We start from the raw sequence: 20659 nt of genomic DNA, 5'->3' as shown, positions 1-20659 counted from the left end.
CTTACTGTAATTCAGAGTTTTTATTATGAATTGGAATGTACTGCTGCAGCAAAGACAACAAATTGCACAACATATGCTGAAGGGGGGGGGGGTAAATCTGATCCTGAAACTTTTATCTGAAGGCTTATTTGTATACTCAGATGGATATGAAAGTTACTGTAGCACTCGCTAAATTCTCCTGTTTCCTGGTTAATACTACATGTGCATTACTCATCTATTATCTTACTGCTGTCTCTGGGACCCTGTGCATATATTAGCAGCCATATTTCCTGAATTACAAGAAAGGGAACACTTTGAAAGTCCTGTGAAGAATTTAGGAACATCCTGAGATTATGCAAAGGCTCATTATCAATACAAGTGCCCCTTTTGTTCTCTTTGCAGTCATTGACATGCCTACTGTTCCACATTTTTAACAAGTTCATCATTTTAACTTGTAGCTAAAATGCTTCTGCACTGTCTTTCTAATGAGGAACCTATTGTATCTTATTTGTGCACTAATTTATCACCTTGGTTAGTATTTCCTCCCCCATTTTCTCACCAAATTACTATACCTGCCCCATTTGTGGTCTGGGATAGAACATTTTTGAAAAGGCTGACACTTTTTTTGACGGAGATGTACCTTTGTGGTTTGAGTAGTTGCAAAAACATGGCTCCACCCTCTGTACTTTTTAGTTGCTGGAAACATGTAAGCACATGCCTGTGGAGCCTGCCAGGTAAATTGCGGAAAACATACATATCAGATTTAAAAACCCAGGGAGAGGCTCACCCAGCAGGCATTGCTGGTCAGTTCAAGATAGTTTAATAACTAAGCAGGCTGATGAAAAAGTTTAGTCTTGAGAACGCTGTTCACTTAATTAGTCTACTATTTTGTTTATTATTTGCATTTTGACACATTTAAATAGAATGTGATCCTTTTACTGACTCCAATGCACACTTACGAATAGTGTGAAGCATTAGAGCTGCATTTCAATAAACATTTACATCTGATTGTTTAAACTACTATTGCTTTCGGCTATAATCATTAAAGTTGATCGATTCTGCTAACTACAGTAGAGACATTACTTCTCAGAACAAGCTTATATTTTTCTGCTTTACAACCAACGCACAACCTTGTCTCTTCATTCTTGGGTCACAGTTCCTTGGCCCTTGCATTACTTTGCCAACGTGACCATTTTATATTGGTGAACAGAGAATTACTTAATGGACTGTTTCAAATAGTAAATGATCCAAGTATATATATGGCACCATATGCAACCATGAGATTCATTTTCTTGCGAACATACTCAATAAATCCAAAAATCATAATAGAATTAATGAAAGAACACACTAACAGGAGAGCGAAATGGCCAAAGAGCAAACACAAAAGAAAATAAATATTAATAACAAATGAGCAATAAATATCAAGAACTGGATGAAGAGTCCATAGATTGTGGCAACAGTTAGTTCAGTGTTGGGGCAAGTGAAGTTGAGTGAAGCTATCTCCACTGGTTCAAGAGCCTGATGGCTGAGGGGTAATAAACGCTCCTGACCCTGGTGGTTTGAGTCCTAGGCTCCTGTACCTTCTTGCTGATGGTGGCAGAGAGAAGGGAGCATGTCTGGGTGGCGGCTGTGGAAATATAATTCTGTCTGTATCTAAAGTTCACATCCAAGTACTTTCAACCTACATCACCTTATACAAATACTTAATAATTTCCCCTCCATCCTCTTGCTTCCATTAGCTCACTGCTGGAATGGCTAGCCTGACTGTAATATTCTCCCATTTGCTCCGAGGTTTGGTCAAGGCAGTCAGTTTAACCCTGCCTTAAATTTAACTGTGCTATGGCAATGCTCGTGAAATGCAGGAGATCATTTAGCATAGTGGTTTTGTTGGCCAATTAAAAAATGAATTTGGCTGATTTCCCTTTCCAGTATCTAGTCCATAGTTCTATAGTTACATAACGTTGCTCATCCAAAACAGCAAATGGAGTGCTGGAGGAACTCAGCAGATCAGACAGCATCTATGGAGGTGAATAAACAGTCAATGTTTAGGACCAAGACCCTTCATCAGGACTGGCATTCCCCTCCTTAGATACTGCCTGATCTGCTGAGTTCCCACAGCAATTTCTAGTGTTGCTCTGGATTTCCAGTATCTGCAAAATCTCTTGTGTTTATGCTCATCCAAATACTTTCTAAACATGTTGAGGGTTTCTGCCTACTTCACCCTTTCAGGCAACATGGGGTTGAGAATTAGAATCTGGATTGGGATTATTATCACTGACGTACACTATGTCCTCTACTTGTATCAGTTGTTTAAAATCTATATCCCTGGTTACTATCCTCTCTATAAACTGTTCTGTTTAAGTGGTTATAATTCTATACACAAAGTTTCTTCATCTACCTCTTTGGCAAAGAAAACAATCAGGCAAAATAACTCTCTTCATGACTGGTAGATTCCAGCACTGGCTATATCCCCATAACATTTCTCTATACCAGGGTTCTGACCTGGGGTCCACAGACCCCCATGCTTAATAGCATTGGCCCATGGCATAAAAAGGGCTGGGAACCACTGATCTAAACCTTCTACATTATCACACATCCTCCCTGCAACATGGCAAACAGAACACTATGCAATGTTCCAGCTAAAGCCAAGCAAGTGATATATAATTCTAGCATGACCTCTCTGCTTTGTAGTGCATGTCTTGTCCATGAAAGTCATGTGGACTTCTTGGAAACCTCATCTACGGGTTGGAGGACATGAACCCTGATATTCTCACTACCTGTTGCATTTCCGCTTTCCTACCCAAATACTAAAATAGTATAACAGACAATTCTCCATACTAACAACTATCTGCTTCTTTTTCTGCCTTCCTCGCCAGTCTATTGAGATCTTCCTCCAAGTCTACACCTTTCTTCCTCAGTATCAAGCAATCTCAGACTTTGATATAATCTCCAAATGTCTTGCTAATGACTCTATATTTATGTCCAAGTCATTGATAGATACCAGACCAAGAAACCCGTAAAACACCCCTGCAATCTGTAGCTATCTTTATCAGTCATTTCTATACTTACTGCACTGAGACAACTTTGAATCTGAACTGCCGCTTGCTCTAAAACTCCATGGTCTGATACTTTTCCAATTAGCCTGCTTCAAGCAGTTTGAGAGATATTTTGCTAATAATCACACAGACTCTATCTAATATGTCACCTTTATCAAGCATCCTTCTTTCCCCATTTGAGTTAGCTTCCCTTAACAAATCCTTGCTGGCCAAACTTGTTTCAATTCTACCTTCTTAAGTAATGCTTTACATTTTTGCTCAGGATCATTATCAGTAATTTTTCCCACCACCGATATTGAACAGGATGGTCTATGTCCCCTCTCTTAACCGTGGTCACTGCCAATAGAATAGTTTAGTTAATTATCAGATTATCGTCGATTGACTCACTTGCCTTAAATTTTCTCCTTTTCCCCCTGAATGGATGAGTCAATGCTGGGCTTGGTCAGACAAGTCCCAACAACTGTCAAGCATCTAAAGGAAGTTAAGCAAAAACTTTGCATATTTAAACCTAGTTACAATCCACATAACCCCATTGTGACCACTTAGATTTCACATGATCACACGTAGTCAAATTTCTTTGATTCATATAGGATCGGAGCCTTGCTGCACTGTTCATACCTAATTGTCTTTGAACTGATGAGGCAATTAAGAGATAATCACACTGGTGTGTCTGTAGTCATAAAGGGGCCACAATGGGTGAAGAGAGCTAATTTCCTTCCCTGAACCAAATGGGCTGTTAAATGACAAGTTTTGTAGCTACCATTATCAAGTGTTTAGCTAAATCATTCCAACCTGGTCCTATTTTTAAGAAGATGTTTATCCAGTGATTTTATATAGTTAATTTACAAATAACCTACATCTGACAACCTAATTCTATCATATAGCAATGTCAATACGTGGATCATATCAACTTTTCAAACCTTTTTTGTTTAATGGAAACAAATATAGACTAATGTAAAAAAATGTGCTTATGTTGACTGTTCACTCCCCTCCATAGATGCTGCCTGACTTGTTGAGTTCCTCCTAAACTGTATGTGTTTTTCATTGCAGTCATGCATTCATGTGCATATGTCAATAAACTCGACCTTGTATTTCACAACATTTTTGTCCTTCAGACCTGACTCATTCTTCTGTGAATCCTAACCAATGCAAAATCATTCTCTTGCAGACAGCTATATAGGACCTTGGTCAGACCCCACTTGGAGTACTGTGCTCAGTTCTGGTCACCTCACCACAGGAAGGATGTGGAAACCATAGAAAGGGTGCAGAGTAGATTTACAAGGATGTTGCCTAGATTGGGGAGCATGCCTTATGAGAATAGGTTGAGTGAACTTGGTCTTTTCTCCTTGGAGTGAAGGAGGATGACAGGTGAAATGATAGAGGTGTATAAGATGATGAGAGGCATTGATCGCGTGGATAGTCAGAAGCTTTTTCTCAGGGCTGAAATAGCTAACATGAGAGGGCGCTGTTTTAAGGTGCTTGGAAGTAGGTACAGAGGAGATTTTTTTTAACGCAGAGAGTGGTGAGTGCGTGGAATGGGTTGCCGGTGACTGTGGTGGAGACAGATACAATCGAGTCTTTTAAGAAACTCCTGAATAGGTACATGGAGCTTAGAAAAATAGAGGGCTATGTGTAACCCTAGGTCATTCCTAAAGTGCTCAGCACAGCAGTGTGGGCCGAAGGGCCTGTATTTTTTAGAATAGGTCTTCTAGACACAAAATGCTGGAGGAACTCAGATCAGGCAGCATCTATGGAAAAGAGTAAACAGTCAACTCAATGTCCTGATGAAGGGTCTCAGCCTGAAAGGTTGACTGTACTCTTTTCCATAGATGTTCCCTGGCCTGTGTTCCTACAGCATTTTGTTTGTTGCTTGGATTTCCAGGATCTGCAAATTTTCTCTTGCTTGTGAAAATTCCCTTAAAAACAGATACACAAAAATATTCTCCTTTCCTTTTATCAGAAATGCATGTTGTGCTTTTAAATCAAAATGCAAAAATTAAATGGAGCAAAGCTATACCACTGAGAAGTGGCTGGTTGGAGAGATGGGATTCCAAGGGTGATAGGTTACCAATTGCATGATCCCTTTAGCTTTGGTGACCAAAGTCAATTCCCAACCCCTTGATAGCTGAAGTTGCAGCTACCCATGGTGCTTTTTATTTATTATTTATTGAGATGGCCAGAGGCACCTCCTCCACACTTTTGAGCCACGCTGCCGAGCAATTTCCCCCCCCCCACCCCCAATTTAATACCAGCCTAACCATGAGGCAATTTGCAATGACCAATTAACCTATCAATCGGTACACCTTTGGACTGTGGGAGGAAATCGGAGCATTCAGAGGAAACCTACATGGACATGGGGAGAACATACAAACTCCTTACAGGCAGTGGTGGGAAATGACCGGGCTTGCTGGTACTGTAAAACCAAGGAAAGGAAGCACCAGTGCCTCACAGCATTGGTGTACACAATGCATTGCACATATTTACGAGTTTGAGCATAATCAGACTCTACAAGGTATATTGCAGTACTTTGAATATTTCATGCCTTGATGAGCATTTGAACGACGTATTTCCTCTCAATATTTTAATGCTCATCTTGATTTAAGTTCATAGAGCGTCCTTTTCTACACAATTCAAACCTCTTTAAATATCGACTACTCCCACATTACTTTTCTCAGACTATGACAGTCATGGCGGCCTTCAGAAAAACTTACTGACGTGCAGGCTTCATATCATCGTGATCTCTACGTTCAGTGTTAGACCAAAATAAAGGAAGGATATACATTTAACATTACACATTATCTTGTGCACAGTCCAAAGCCATGTATAATCTAATCTGTAGAACAGACAGCTTATGTAACAATTTTACACCCTGACCATTTTGGTCTTGAACCTCAGACTCAAGACTTCGCAAAAGTCAATCTTAACAGAAAAGGTGAGCCAACAGTAATTTATTATAATTAGTATGCAATTCATCAGCTTTCTAATGTATGACAGAAAGAGCTGTGTTTCTAAAACATAAATGTGATAGAAAACTAAATATATTAATCTGCAGTTTGATTACTTCACTCACATGTGTTGTATGTGTTCCACGTAAACCATGGAATAAAGCATACAGTGAACGGCAGTGCTATGGTGGAAGCAGCATGTTAATGAGAGATGTCAGAGGAGAATGGCCAGACTGGTTCAAGCTGACAGGAAGGTGACCGTAACACAAATAACCATCCATTGCAACAGTGGTGTGAAGAAGAGCATGTCTGAATGCACAGCACCTTGAACCTTGAGATGAATGGGCTACATTAGCAGAAGACCTCAAACATGCACTCAGTGGCCATTTTATGAGGTACCTTTCCTTAAGGAACACGTCATCTTATGATCCAGTCTCTCTGATAACAGTCACAAGTTTAAAACTTCAGCACAAGGACCCAAAACAACATCAACCATTTCACAGCAAGATCTCACTTGAAATTCAGTGTACTCAGATGGAGTTTGAAGAGTTAGTCACAAAACTCAGCCGAGTCCTTTCGCAAGTGTGAAACATACACACAAGAATCCTCTGTTTGTTATGTTTACCCTAGGAATTTGGTGCAAACAGTCAAAATGTTTCCAGGAGAACTTTGCAACCAAAGAGCACTATTCAGTACTGTGGGATCTCAGACCTGTTAAGTTTCCCATTTTTGTTGTGTTCAGCTAGAAGACCTAAATTTGAGATTTTTTTTCTATCTCCCCTCCCATCTATTCCTGGATCTTCCCACAAGGAATACTTTCAACACACCAGGATTAACCATGTGCATTGTCACAAAATATCAGATGTAGCCGATGGTGACTCTTCCAAGTTCTCCACTGTCTCCACAAGGAAATGCTTGACTACCATTCACCATGCAAAGCCAAGCTCAGTATTCACTGTGTGAAAGAACGAATGCATAAATATACAACCTGTGGTTTCAATATGTTCCGTCACCAAATGCCCCTCTTGACAGGTTTTACTGATTTCTTCTCACCATCAGAGGGATAAAAAGAACTCTCTTGCAGCTTTTTTTCATTGGAATTACAATCAGTCACTATCATACTCAAGAAAGAAATTAAATGTTCTTAATCTTCTGGTTTAAACAGAATAGCGTAACTTCCCACAGACTTAACAATGCTTATTCACATTCCAGTTGACTTTCCAATTCTATTGCAACTAAACTGAGCATTTTGCTCCGATTTTAATGGAACTCAAAACTCTCAAAAATGTTTCTAGTTCCTTTTTAGCATATACTTAGCCAATATTATAATGCAAATCAGGTTAACACTTCTATTATGGTTAACACTTCTATTATATCTGAGAAATGACTCGGATTCATATGTAGATGACACTTCGACAGAAATGACAAATAATTGCGAGTTCTTCTGATTTCCTGGTAGCTCATGGAACAATACTTTTCTTTTAATTTTATGCATTAATTTTGGTCAAATGTGCAATCCTACATTAATGTTCGTTGATTTGTTTGGATTAATGATTGAGAGGTTTAAGTGAAGAATTTCAAGGGTGAACAGAATACGAAGGAGGAGAGAAAATCAGTGCTAGCAATTAATTCAGGTCATGTTTTGACTTTAGCAGCCTGTGATCCTGGAACCATCATGCTGCACTAAGGTGTTCTACCGTCTTCAGCAAATTGTCCTGCAATGATCTGAAGAACCTCCAAGATAGTTTGAGAGTTGTTTGAGGTTTTTGTGCTACTGAATTGCTTTGAAATTCATCATTTATAACTAGTATGTCTGGTAGCTGTCGGGTCACACAAGTGAATTAAATGGCAAACTAGAAAATGCTGACAATACTCAGCAAGATGGGCACAATCTGTGAAAATAGAAACAGTTCAAGCCTCAGTTTTTTTTATATTCCTTCTCTTTCTACAGATGCTGCCTGACCTGCCAAGTGTTTCCAGCAGTTTCTATTATTTCACATTTCCAATATCTGATGCCTAATCTTGTTTTCATTTAAACAGCAAATACACCAAATTTAGTAAGGGCAAAATGTCTTAAAGGATAAAAGAAGAAATTGGAATTTAGATGGAACATTTCAAAACCCATTGACATCAAGCCTTTGGGGGTCTAGCATGGAAAATCAAGCAATTTGCTCATAGCATGGTCCATTAACAGTTCTGTGAGAGTGACGGGATTGTCCACATATTTTAATTGATGCTGGTTTAGAGATTCCTTTTGGCCAGGAAAGCCGGGATAAAATGTTCTTCCTGGAAAGTAGCATGAACTCTGTCTCAGTTTAATAACGCCGGAGACAGAAAGGGTCTCAGTAACACTGCACTGCCGCAACGAAGTGTTCAGGTCCCCGGAGAAACCATAAAGTTCTGGCTTAAAGGCAAGATGCTGTCACCTGAACCACAGCTCACACCTTATTTCTCCAGCTGAAAGCAAAACTCTTCCTCACTTCGTTTTGAACATGTATTCAAATTACCAGAGAGGAGAGGGATACGACTTTTAAACAGTAATCTGGTGATTCCGGATACAAGGACTAAAGAGACGATCCCACCTCCTTCGACGATTATTCCTTCAAAACCCATCACAATTTTCATTTCAAATTTCATTTTAAACTGTCTTTATAAATCAAGGCAGATTGCACTGAACGATTCTTACAAAAATCCAGATATTTCCCCCAGTTCAGTTAACTTTTTTTTAATCGAATGCCAAGTTATACAACCTCGCCAAAGATCAGCGCTCCAGTGGTTAAGGCTAATATTCTCTAAATTACTGCAATAGAACGACGGAAAGACTATCTCTGCTAAAAAAAAAAGTAATTACAAACTCAGAGCGCTGCGCCGCCAATTTCAGTTCAGAGAGACAAAACACCGAGCAGGAAGGAGACTTGCAACTTTTAAGAGATAAGAAACACTTAACCTGGCTCGAAGTTTCTCCAGCGATATTCCAGAACCGCGTCGGAGTGCCTGGCTTCGGTGGTTCTTGCACGATGCCCCGCTTTCTCACCGAGTCCCTCAGCTCGCTAACCTTTTAGCACACTTAATAGCATCCTTCAGTGTTCGATTCGCCCGCTCCTGCCAGCGCTCGCTCTTTCTCTGCGCTTTCCTCTCAGTAATACCGAGCGCCGGTTGCGTGGGCTGTCATTGGAGAGAGGTGGCTTCAAGACAGAAAACCTGGAGCCTCCTGGAACCTTGTCAAAGCTGGAAGTGAGCCAACTCATCTAAAATAATGGATCGGCGCACAAAACAGTGTAGGCATAATATTTGCATTTTTAAAAAATCAAGTGCTTCACAAAACCAGATAAGCGATAAGTTTCACTTTTTTAACTTAACAAGGGAAATGCAGTAACTGCTTTTGATCGCATTGTTGCAGCGAGTTTTACACACTCTCTTCTTGTCTATGACTTACTCCTAAATGGAAACCAGCTAAATTCACTATCGAATTAAATTGCCTTAATGCAGTGAACGTACAGAGAAGCAAAGATCTAATTAAATGTCAGAATTACGTCCAGAACAAGACTGAGTTCCTTTTATGGTCTTGTCGTTTGGAATTGCTGAGGCTCTAGGAGTTTCAAGATCTTTTCCCAATCTGCACTGGAATATCTAATGAGAATCTGTGGGCAGGCACCTTCCCACTCAGGTTATTATTTAATGATTATGCCAGAAAACATGGAAGTCTAAAAGCCCAGCTAATGACAGATTTGGATTTGACTATGATGCTGGGTTGTTGAATACCTCTGTAACCAGCGATCCATGGATGGTAGTGAACCCAAATGCAGAGTAAAATCTAAAATTAACTCAAACTCAGAATAAACATGACAACACAAACAAAATCCAAAGGCACAATCAGAAACAATTGTAACAGAAATAAAACTCCTATGATTGAGCACTGAGTACTCAGCCCAAGAGGATTTTAAGTAGTTTCCATGAAGGAATGTGGCAGGCAATAATTGAGAGTCTGAGTTTTAAAGGGACCATGGCAAATAGCCATAACCTAGGGAATTTGCAGGCAATGAAAGGACACCTGGGGAAACAGTGTACAGGGAGGAAGACTATTAAAGCTTGCAGTGAGATCTGCAACAACTGGAAAATGGCAGATGGACTTTAATGCAAACAAACTAGAGCTTTTGTGAAGCATCAAGTTGGATAAATCTCCGGAACCGGTCAGGATGTACCCCGGGGTACTGTGGGAGGCAAGGGAAGAGATTGCTGAGCCTCTGGTGAGGATCTTTGCATCCTCATTGGGGTCGGAAGTGCTTCCGGAGGATTGGAGGGTTGCTAATGTTGTTCCCTTATTCAAGAAAGGGAGTAGAGATAGCCCAGGTAATTATAGACCAGTGAGTCTTCCTTCAGTGGTTGTTAGTTGATGAAGAAGATCCTGAGAGGCAGGAATTATGAACATTTGGAGAGGCGTAATATGATCAGGAATAGTCAACATGGCTTTGTCAAAGGCAGGTCGTGCCTTACAAGCTTGATGGAATGTTTTGAGGATGTGACTAAACACATTGATGAAGGTAGAGCAATAAACGTTGCCACAACCACGGATTCGGCAGCGCATAAGATACGGCAATTGCGCTTGTGAATTTGCATGTGTCAGGTAATTGTTATTTAATCATGATAGTATTTAAGTCCATTCTTGTCGTTGTTGTGCTTGTCGAGACTTGGACAGAACATAGCAACACTTCACTGCTGTTTTGTATTCGGCCTTCCCTGAGATACTGGACTTTCAAATCAACTGGCTCTGAAGACTAGCGTATTTCGTTTAATGTTTAGATGTTCTTTTCAGTCACAGTGTAGGCTTCAGTTTCCTTTGAGAGTTTTAATTAATGGCCCTTTTGGCCTACCACTTATTGTTTTATTTTCCCTTTAACACTGTTCATATTAAAAGTCTGTGAACTATCGACCTGCTTCAGTGTCTCTTGCTCTGCACTTGGGCCATATCTGAACCGTGGTGACAGATGTAGAGTATATGGATTTCAGCAAGGCATTTGATAAGGTATCCCATGCAAGGCTTATTGCAAAAGTAAGGTAAATGACCTGGATGAGGAAGTGGAGGGTTGGGTTAGTAAATTTGCTGATGATATAAAGGTTGGGGGTGTTGTGGATTGTATGGAGGGCTGTCAGAGGTTACAGTGGGGTTGCAAAACTGGGCTGAGAAGTATCAGATGGAGTTCAACCCAGATAAGTGTGAGGTGGTTCATTTTGGTAGGTCAAATATGATGGCAGAATATAGTATTAATGGTAAAACTCTTGGCAGTGTGGAGGATCAGAGGAATCTTGGGGTCTAAGTCCATAGGACACTCAAAGCTGCTATACAGGTTGACTCTGGGGTTAAGAAGACATACGGTGCATTGGGCTGAATCAACCATGGGACTCAGTTTAAGAGTCGAGAGGTAATGTTGCAGCTATATGGGACTCTGGTCAGACCCCACCTGGAGTAATGTGCTCAGTTCTGATCGCCTCACTACAGGAAGGGTGTGGAAACTATAGAAAGGGTGCAGAGGAGATTTAAAAGGATGTTGCCTGGATTGGGGAGCATGCCTTATGAGAATAGGTTGAGTGAACTCAGCCTTTTCTTCTTGGAGCGACGGAGGATGAGAAGTGACCTGATAAAGGTGTATAAGATGAAAAGAGGCATTGATTGTGTGGATAGTCAGAGGCTTTTTCCCAGGGCTGAAATGATAACATGAAAGCATACAGTTTTAGGGTGCTTGGAAGTAGGTACAGAGGAGATGTCAAGGGTAAGTTTTTTATACAGAGAGTGGTGAGTGGGTGGAATGGGCTGCCGGCAACAGTTTTGGAGGCAGATACGATAGGGTTTTTTAAGAGACTTTTGGATAGGTACATGGAGCTTAGCAAAACAGAGGGCTATGGGTAACCTTAGGTAATTTCTAAGTAAGTACATGTTTGGCGCATCATTGTGGGTCGAATGGCCTGTATTGTGCTGTAGGTTTTCTATGATTCTATGTTTCTAAGTGTGAGATGTTGTACTTTGGAAGGATAAACCAAGGTAGGACTTACACAGTGTACAATAGGGCACAAATGGAGAAGTGGTATTACAAGTAGAAAGGTTCATAAAGAGAGCTTTATGGGCATTGACCTTCATAAACCAGAATACTAGGTACATTAGTTGAGATGCTATGTTGAAATTGAATAAAATGATGGTGGGGTCAAATTTGGAGAATCCTGTACAGTTCTGGTCAGAAAAGATATCAATAAGGTTGCGAGTGCACTGAGTAAACTACAAGGGTGTTGTCGGGACTCGAGGACCTGAGTTATAAAGAAAGGTTGAGTAGTTTAGGACTTTATTCCCTAGAACATAGGAGAGTGAGGGGAGGTTTAATAGAGGTATACAAAATTATAAGGATATAGATAGCGTAAATGCAAGCAGGTTGGGTGAGTCTAAAACTAGAGCTCATGGGTTAAGGGTAAAAGATGAAATAGTTTAGGGGAACATGAGGGGAAACAGCTTCACTCAGAAGTTGTTACAGCTGTGGAAAAAGCTGCCGGATGAAGTGGTGAATGGGGGGTAGGGGGGTTTGATTGCAACATTTAAGAGAAGCTTGGATAAGTGCATGGATGGGGGGGATATGCAGGACTATAGACCAGGTGTGGGTTGAGGCAGAATAACAGTTCGGCATGGACTAGATGGGCCAAATAGCTCGTTTCTCTGCTGTAGTGCTTTTTGACTCTACAACAGCCTCTTTGGTGACATTATAAAAAGAAAGTGAAGTTCCAATGTAACAACTTCCTGTATTGTAAGAAGATGGGGGAAAGGTGCAAAATTTTGAAAACCTCAGCACACCCCTAATTAGTTTCCTAATCTTTAGTAGCCCAGGCCTCAGGTGGTATCTTCTTGCAGTCCTGTTGGAACAGGCATTATCTGTCCTCAACACATTTCTATCCCGATACGTAAAGTCATGAAAATGGATCTGCAGCAACACTACCAGATACTGAAGGAACTCAGGCAGGTCAGGCAGCATCTATGGAAAAGAGTAAATAGTCAAAGTTTCTGGCAAAGACCCTTCATCAGAAACTTAATGACTAATTAAATGCATGAAGGTGAGTAATTTTTTTTTAATAGAAATTGCAGCACAACAGCGATAGGGTTCCAATTCCTGCCATTGCCCATAGGGAGTTTAAACATTCTCCCCGTGACTGCATGGTTTCCTCTGGGTGCTCCAGCTTCCTCCCAGATTCCGAAGACGTACAGGTTAGGGTTAGGATTAATGAGTTGTGGGCACGGTATATTGGCACCAGAAGTGTGGCAACTCTTGCACACTGCCCAGCATAATCCTTGGCTGATTTGATTTGACGCAAATGTCACATTTCATTGTATGTTTTGATGTTTCGAAGTACACATAACAAATAAAGCTAATCCTTTTCCACCACTACAATAATATAAAAAGTGGTTATCACTCAACAGGTCAGGAAGTAGCTGTGGAAGGAGAAATGGGTTTAACAGTTGGGTCAAAGATTCCTCATCAAAACCAGGAAGCTGAGAAAACAAATTGTCACTACTTCTCTCACACTCCCAGTTGCGATGAAGGGGTCTTGACCTGATGCACTAACGGCTTCTCTTTTCACAGATGCTGCCCGATTTGTTGATTGATATGGATGCACAGTGGGGAGCATCGTACTGGTTGCTTCTTTGCCTGGTGTAGAAGTACTGATACCCAAGAATGGAAAAGCTTATAAAAAGTAATGGATACAGCCCAGTCCATCACAGGAACAGCGTCCTCACCACCGAGCACATTTACTTGGAGTCCTGCTACAAGAAAGCTGAATCCATCATCAAGGATCCCCACCATCCAGGCCATGCTCACTTCTCACTGCTGCCTTGAGGGAGGAGGTACAGGAGCCTTAGGTCCCCCACCATCAGGTTCAGGAACAGTTATTGCCCTTCAACCATCAGGTGCCTGAACCAGCAAGGATACCCACTCACTTCAAAACTGAACTGATTCCACAACCTATGGATTCACTTTCAAGGACTGGACAGCTCATGTTCTCAGTATTATTTATTATTATTATTATTATTATTATTATTATTAGCTTTCCTTTTTATTTGCATCATTTGTCTTATTTTTGCATATTGGTTGTTAGTCTGTCTTTGTGTGCAGTTTTCATTCATTCTATTGTAATTCTTTATTCTACTGTGAATGCCTGCAAGAAAATGAATCTCAGAGTAGTATATGGTTACATATACGTACTTTGATAATAAATTTACTTTGAACTTTGAACATTATTTTCCACATTTTATGCTTTTACTTCAGGTTTCCAGCAATCTGCAACTTTCTTGATTTTTACCAAGCACGTCCTATTTCCAATTCACCAGATATCCCCACTACAGTCACCTGAGCTTCACCAACTACTAATCTAGTTTCTTTGCAGTTTATTAAAACAGTTGAATATAGAACAGTACAGTACAGCAGGCCCTTTGGCCCCTTACTCCAAGATCAATCTGAACCTTCCCTCTCACATTGCCCTCTATTTTTCTTTCATCTATGTGCCTATTCCCTCTCTGTTATTGGATAATTTTCATCTATTTGTCAACCAGTTCAATAATGTTACAATGAATGAAAATGTGTAAAGAAAATGAAAATATTATTAAAAATCCTTGTGAGTTTTTTTTCTTTCCTTGGGACTTGACAATTAATTTGTGCAAACTTTATGGAAGTTCTATGGAGCAAGCAAAATAATGACCCAATGATTAGTGTTTTGAAGTCATGAGTTCAGATCCTTGGCATGAGGCAGACTCCGCGGAACTGGTGATGATCTCATTCAAGAATGAGGGAGGGGTTAGATTGATCACATCACAGACTGATAGGCCTGTACTGTGCTGTACTTTTCTATGTTCTTGCTTAGGAATATAAATTGTATTCCTGCCAGATTCCAACTGACAGACCTTGAAGTTGAATTTGGTTTGTTATCTAATCAGACATTTTAAGGATTGTGTGGCAATTAACTGCATCATGGCATTGGCAGGAAAAGACTATTGGTGATGGGATGGTGAATGGTGGACAAGTGAGTTGGGATGTATTATATGGGAAGGCTTGAAAATGTGGTTGTCCTCAGTCACACAACTGCTAAAGAAGGCTGTGGCCGGTGCAGTTCGTCTCACTGCTCTGCTGGGATTGCTCAACCCTGCACTGGACTGAGGCTGTGGCCAGAAAACGGTCGATTTCTGGATTAGCTGCAGTGCTGCCTGGATTTGCGAGCTTCAGTCCTATAACCATATAACACTTACAGCACGGAAACAGGCCATCTCGGCCCTTCTAGTCCGTGCCGAATACGTGCTCTCACCTAGTACTACCTACCTGCACTCAGCCCATAACCCTCCATTCCTTCCCTGTCCATATACCTATCCAATTTTTTTTTAACTGACAAAATCTAACCTGCCTCTTCCACTTTTACCGGAAGCTTGTTCCACACAGCTACCACTCTCTGAGTTCTGAATGCTGTTTGCTTGCTATTATTTTTTGCATGGTTCCTTATTTTCTCTCTCTCTCTGCACACTGGGTTCTGATGGTCTTCTATTGTTTTTATTGGGTTTCTTTGTTTCATGGCTACCTGAAGGAGACAAATCCCAAGGTTGTATAACGTATACACACTTTGATAATAAATGTACTTTGAACTTTGAAGTCTGAAAGCACACAAAAATGCTGGAGGAACTCAGCAGGTCAGGTAGCATCTATGGAGGGGAATGAACAGTCATTGTTTCTTGCTGAGACTATTCATCAGGGCTAGAAAGGAAGGGGGCAGAATCCAGAATAAGAAGGTGGGAAGAGGGGCACAACTACAAGCTGGCAGGTGATAGGTGAGACCACATGAGGGGGAACGTGGATGGGTGAGGAGAAGGGGTGAATTAAGCTGGGAGATGATAGGTGGACAAGGTAAAAAGCTGAAGAGGAAGGGATATCATAGGAGAGGACAATAAACTGTGGAAGAAAGGGAAGGAGGAGAGGAATCAGAGGGAGGTGATGGGCAAATGAGAAGAAGAGAAGGGGTGAGAGGGAACAAGAAAGGAGAATGGAAAAAAAGAGGAGGGAAGAAGAAAAATTACCAGAATTGGAGAAATCAATGTTCAGCCTCTGCCAAATTTCTTGGGGCACACCAGCAGAGATACTAGCCCACAGAAATTGTTGGAATCTATCCAAGTTATGAGATCCAGATCATGACTTGCATAAGATAATGACCCATTCATGAATAAAGGAAGTTTCGTGTCAGATCTTAAAAATCAATTGTTAGGGCTCAGGCAGAGTAATGCACCAATTTCTAGGAAGGACACTGGAGTAGCTGAAGAGTTTTACCAGAACTGTACAGGAATGATAAACAACAATTATTGGGAAAGTAGAGAAAGGGATTTGATTTTGTTGAAACAGGGAAGGTTAAGGAGAAGATTTCGTCAAAATTTTCATAATTACAACAAGATCTGAAAAAGTAATTAGCACTTCTTTTACTGGAGTTGGATAGGTAACCAGAGAATGTAGCTTTAAGATAACACCTGTAATGACATAAAATTGATTAATTTTGTGAAGCTGGTTAGAAAGTGTCCAAATTATGGCATTGATTTATTGCATTCGATATTTAATGTAGGTTGAGTAGATATGGTAAGAAAATGCATATCTTAGTGATGAATTTCATGTCGATGAATTATGCAGTAACATACAATCATGTTATTAACCACTAAAGTATTAACTCTCTTTTTCCCAGAGTGGAAATGGTTGATGTGAGGGGGATATCAGAGGTAAGGTCTTTATATGGAGAGTGGTAGGTGTGTGGAACAACCTTCCAGTGGTGGTGGTGGTAGAGGTAGATTATTAGGGATATTTAAGAGACTCTTAGATAGGCACATAGATGAAATAAAAATGGAGGACTATGGGGAAGGATGGTTTAGATTGATCTTTGAGTAGGTTAGAAGGTCAGCTCAACATCATGGGCTGAAACTTCCTTGATTCATGAATAAATTATTCTCATGCCGTGCATCCATTGATTACCTGAACTATATTCTATGTAATTACAACCAAACAAAGCTGTTTTTATGTCCTTCCCTAATGGAGTTATAGGCTTAAAATTATCTTCAAATGGATCACACCTAAGTAGAATACAAGGACTCTGTAGGGAAGTGAAACTATTCTGTATTTATTTCACTTATCAACTTTGAAAGCTAAGAGGGGAAGAAATGGTCTGTGAATGTAACCACATAACTTAAGTCGGAAGTCTTCCTGGTCAAGTTAGCTCATCAGGGACAGCCAGCTTGAGCCAAGTTACCCAGGGTCTATGATGAATGTACGTATAACATTTAATATCATCATTAGATAAGAAGCGATAACCCAAGAGGAACAGAGGACAAAAAGAGAACATTTTCAACCAGAATAAACCAGATTTTATTGTCAATATCATTCATTAAGGGGGCATAATTTTAAGGTGATTGCAGGAAAATATAGGGGGGATGTCAGGTAGTATTTCTAAAATAGAGAGCAGTAAGTGTGTGGAATGCCCTATGAGAGATGGTCATTAGAATAAGGGTTCCCAGCCTGGGATCCCAATGACCTGTTTCTCAATGGCATTGGTCCATGACACAAAACAGTTGGGAACCCCTGTATCAGAGATATTTAAGAGACTCTTGGGCACGTTGATGATAGAGAAATGAATGTCTATGTGGGAGCAAATTGTAAGATTGATTTTGGAGTAGGTTAAAAGGTTGGCACAATATCATGGGCTGAAGGCCTGCACAGTGCTGTAATGTTCCATGCATGTTTGAATGGAGTCTAAGCAGTTTCACAGGTGATAAATATTAATCATGATGGAACTTGAACTCAAACAACTGCAAGAAATTAATTTGCACAGCAGGATTTATTTCACTTACACAGCAGGAACTACTGCTTTTACATGTCAAGAACTGTCTGAGTTACTTAGCAGGAATATTCTTAGTTTGCACAATGGGAGAAATGTCCTATATGTGGCTATCTCCTCTCTCAGTGCCCATAAAAGCTTCTAATTGACATTGCTGATTCCCAGAGTAGTGGCAAGGCTTGTGAGAACTGTTATTTATATGATATAAGCAGTTCCCCGATAGTACCAAACACAGAATAATTTAGTTTAACTTATCAAATAAAATCAAGGTAGTTCATACTTAGTCCAAAGTTCATCTTTACAACATAAATGTTCGACTGTTTAAAGCTCTCAGCTATTTTGCAATGCAAATATATCTAATGAAATGGCTTCACGTTGTGCAATTTGCAATGTGACAAACTCAAATTATTCTGGTATCCAATGGTGCTGACAGAAGTTTGCACCTTCAACCTGAATTAGTGAATCCGTTCTCTATAAAATGGATCAATCACTGATGCACCATCAATAACTCACTCTGAGACGTAAGAAGCGAGATATCGGCTTTTATTGACTGGAAGAATGAACAACACTACATCCTGGAGAATGAGGCTGGGTTCAGGCCTCAATCGCCTTTATACAAGGTTCTGTGGGAGGAGCCACAGGAGCAGTCAGCGGGGGTCTGTGGGAGGAGCCACAGGAGCAGTCAGCAGGGGGTCTGTGGGAGGAGCCACAGGAGCAGTCAGCAGGGTCTGTGGGAGGAGCCACAGGAGCAGTCAGCAGGGTCTGTGGGAGGAGCCACAGGAGCAGTCAGCAGGGTCTGTGGGAGGAGCCACAGGAGCAGTCAGCAGGGGTCTGTGGGAGGAGCCACAGGAGCAGTCAGACAGGTATATGTAGTTCACCACAATCACCAACACGTTCTCCCTTAAAAACCACTGGATGACAATGAGGTAAAATTAACAATGAGTATTTTTTCCCCTTTAGCACAGAGGTCAATTGTTGACACCACCCTCCCAAAACCACAAAATGGTGATAATTATTCAGTGCAGAAAAACTCTGCATTAAATTGGATAGCATTGATCCTGACACCAGCATCTTTTAGTAATGCTGTGCTGGCTTATGTAATAACTTTAACAGAGCTAACTTTGATCACAACTGTTTCTATTCATTGCCTGTGAATCAGAAAAACATTTTTCTTCCAACCAGGGGTTCACAACCTTTTTAATGCCATAGCCCCAGGTTGGGAAGCTCTGCTTTAAATCATTTAGGCAATTGAAAGAAAGGCATCTTTCACAAATTCAAGATTTTAAGGACTTTTTTTTAAAAGTTGCTGTTGTGAAAAATAAGAGACACAATAGCCAACTTGCGCACATTACCCTCCCACTCATAATTACGTGATAATGATGTGCATGAGTGATATTGAACTGAGAAACGTGATTGCTCAGGACAATATTCTTCTTCAAATTAGTGTCATATACCTCTACAAAAGAAGGGGAAAGAAGGCAAGCATTAACCACCATATTGAGCAGTTATCATTTTGATACTAAGGCAGTGTAGATCTGGAGTGTAAATTAAGATTTTGCACTAAAATATCTGGAATGTTATCTGAGCCTGAAACCATACAAGTCCAACAGAGCTACCAGAGGAACCAGGGTTTACAAAGAGAAAAAGGTGAGTTTACAAGATTAACAAGAATTAGAATCAAAGTCAGATTTATTATCACTGTCTAACATGATATGACATTTGTTGCTTTGTGGCAGCAGCAAAGACATTAAATTAATATAAACTATAAAATAAATAAATAAATAGTGCCAAAGGAGGAATAATGAGGTATTTCTTGTGTTCATGAAACATTTAGAAATCTGTTGGCAGAGGGAAATGAGTGTAGGTCTTTAGGCTCCTGTAACTCCTCTCTGACAGTAGCAATGTGAAAAGGATATGTCCCGGATAGTGAAGATCCTTAATGATGGATGCTGCCATCTTCAGGTATTACCTTTGGAAGATGCCCTCAGTGGTGGGGAAGCTTATGCTTCTGATGGAGCTGGCTTAGACTATGCCCTCTGCAGCCTCTTACGATCCTGCACATTGGAAATTCCATACCGGGTGGTGATATAAATCAGTTAAAATGCACCTTATGGAACATCAGAAGTAATTTACTAGAATCTTCAGTAACGTACCAAATCACCACAAACTCTTAATGAAGAATAGCCACTGGCATGCCTTCATCATGATTGCATCAATGTGTTGGGACCAAGATAGATGCTCTGAGATGTTGACCCCCGTGAACATGAAGTTGATCATCCTTTCCACTGCTGACGTCCCAATGAGGATTGCTGAACATTCTCCTGATTTCCACGTAAAAGAACTTCAGCCATTGAGGTCTTAGCTTAGGAAAGAGTTAATTCTAGCCATCACCAGTCTCTCATTACAGTAAATGTGAATCCTACTGGTCAATAGTCATTAAGGCAATTCACCTTGTTCTTCTTGAGCATCTGTATGACTGCTGCTCTTTTGAAGCAGCTGGGAACTGCAGACCATAAACACTGAAAGGTTGAAGATGTGCTTGCACACTTCATCTATGCACTGTTAATGTGCAAAATTATTCCAGAGATTTTATAAAGGCATGATGAAATAAATAAAAGCTGACAATGTTGGAGATAGTCAGCAAACCAAGCAGCAACTGTGGATACAGGTAAGATGGCCATCTTCCTACCACTACTGTAGATCTTCCTCCGTCCTTGTAATCCTTGATTACCAAATCTCCTCAAACTTCTAATGAAGTGTACCTCCAACCAGGTGGGGAAGGCACAGTGGTATAGA

The 20659-nt window shown here is 40.5% G+C and overlaps 1 protein-coding gene across 1 annotated transcript in view; it reads right to left on the bottom strand.

Annotated features, from left to right (window-relative positions):
* Nucleotides 1-9102, bottom strand: part of fat2 (FAT atypical cadherin 2) — a 169556-nt gene extending 160454 nt beyond the window's left edge. The window contains exon 1 of the mRNA XM_073067318.1: nucleotides 8928-9102. The gene's annotated coding sequence lies outside the window, so the exon portion shown is untranslated. The remainder of the gene's footprint in view (nucleotides 1-8927) is intronic.
* Nucleotides 9103-20659: the final 11557 nt, after the last annotated feature.

The sequence above is a fragment of the Hemitrygon akajei genome, chromosome 15 (genome assembly GCF_048418815.1).
Source record: "Hemitrygon akajei chromosome 15, sHemAka1.3, whole genome shotgun sequence".
Taxonomy (NCBI): Eukaryota; Metazoa; Chordata; class Chondrichthyes; order Myliobatiformes; family Dasyatidae; genus Hemitrygon; species Hemitrygon akajei.
Note: the sequence above shows the minus strand (reverse complement) of the source record. Positions and strands in the feature narration are given on the sequence as shown.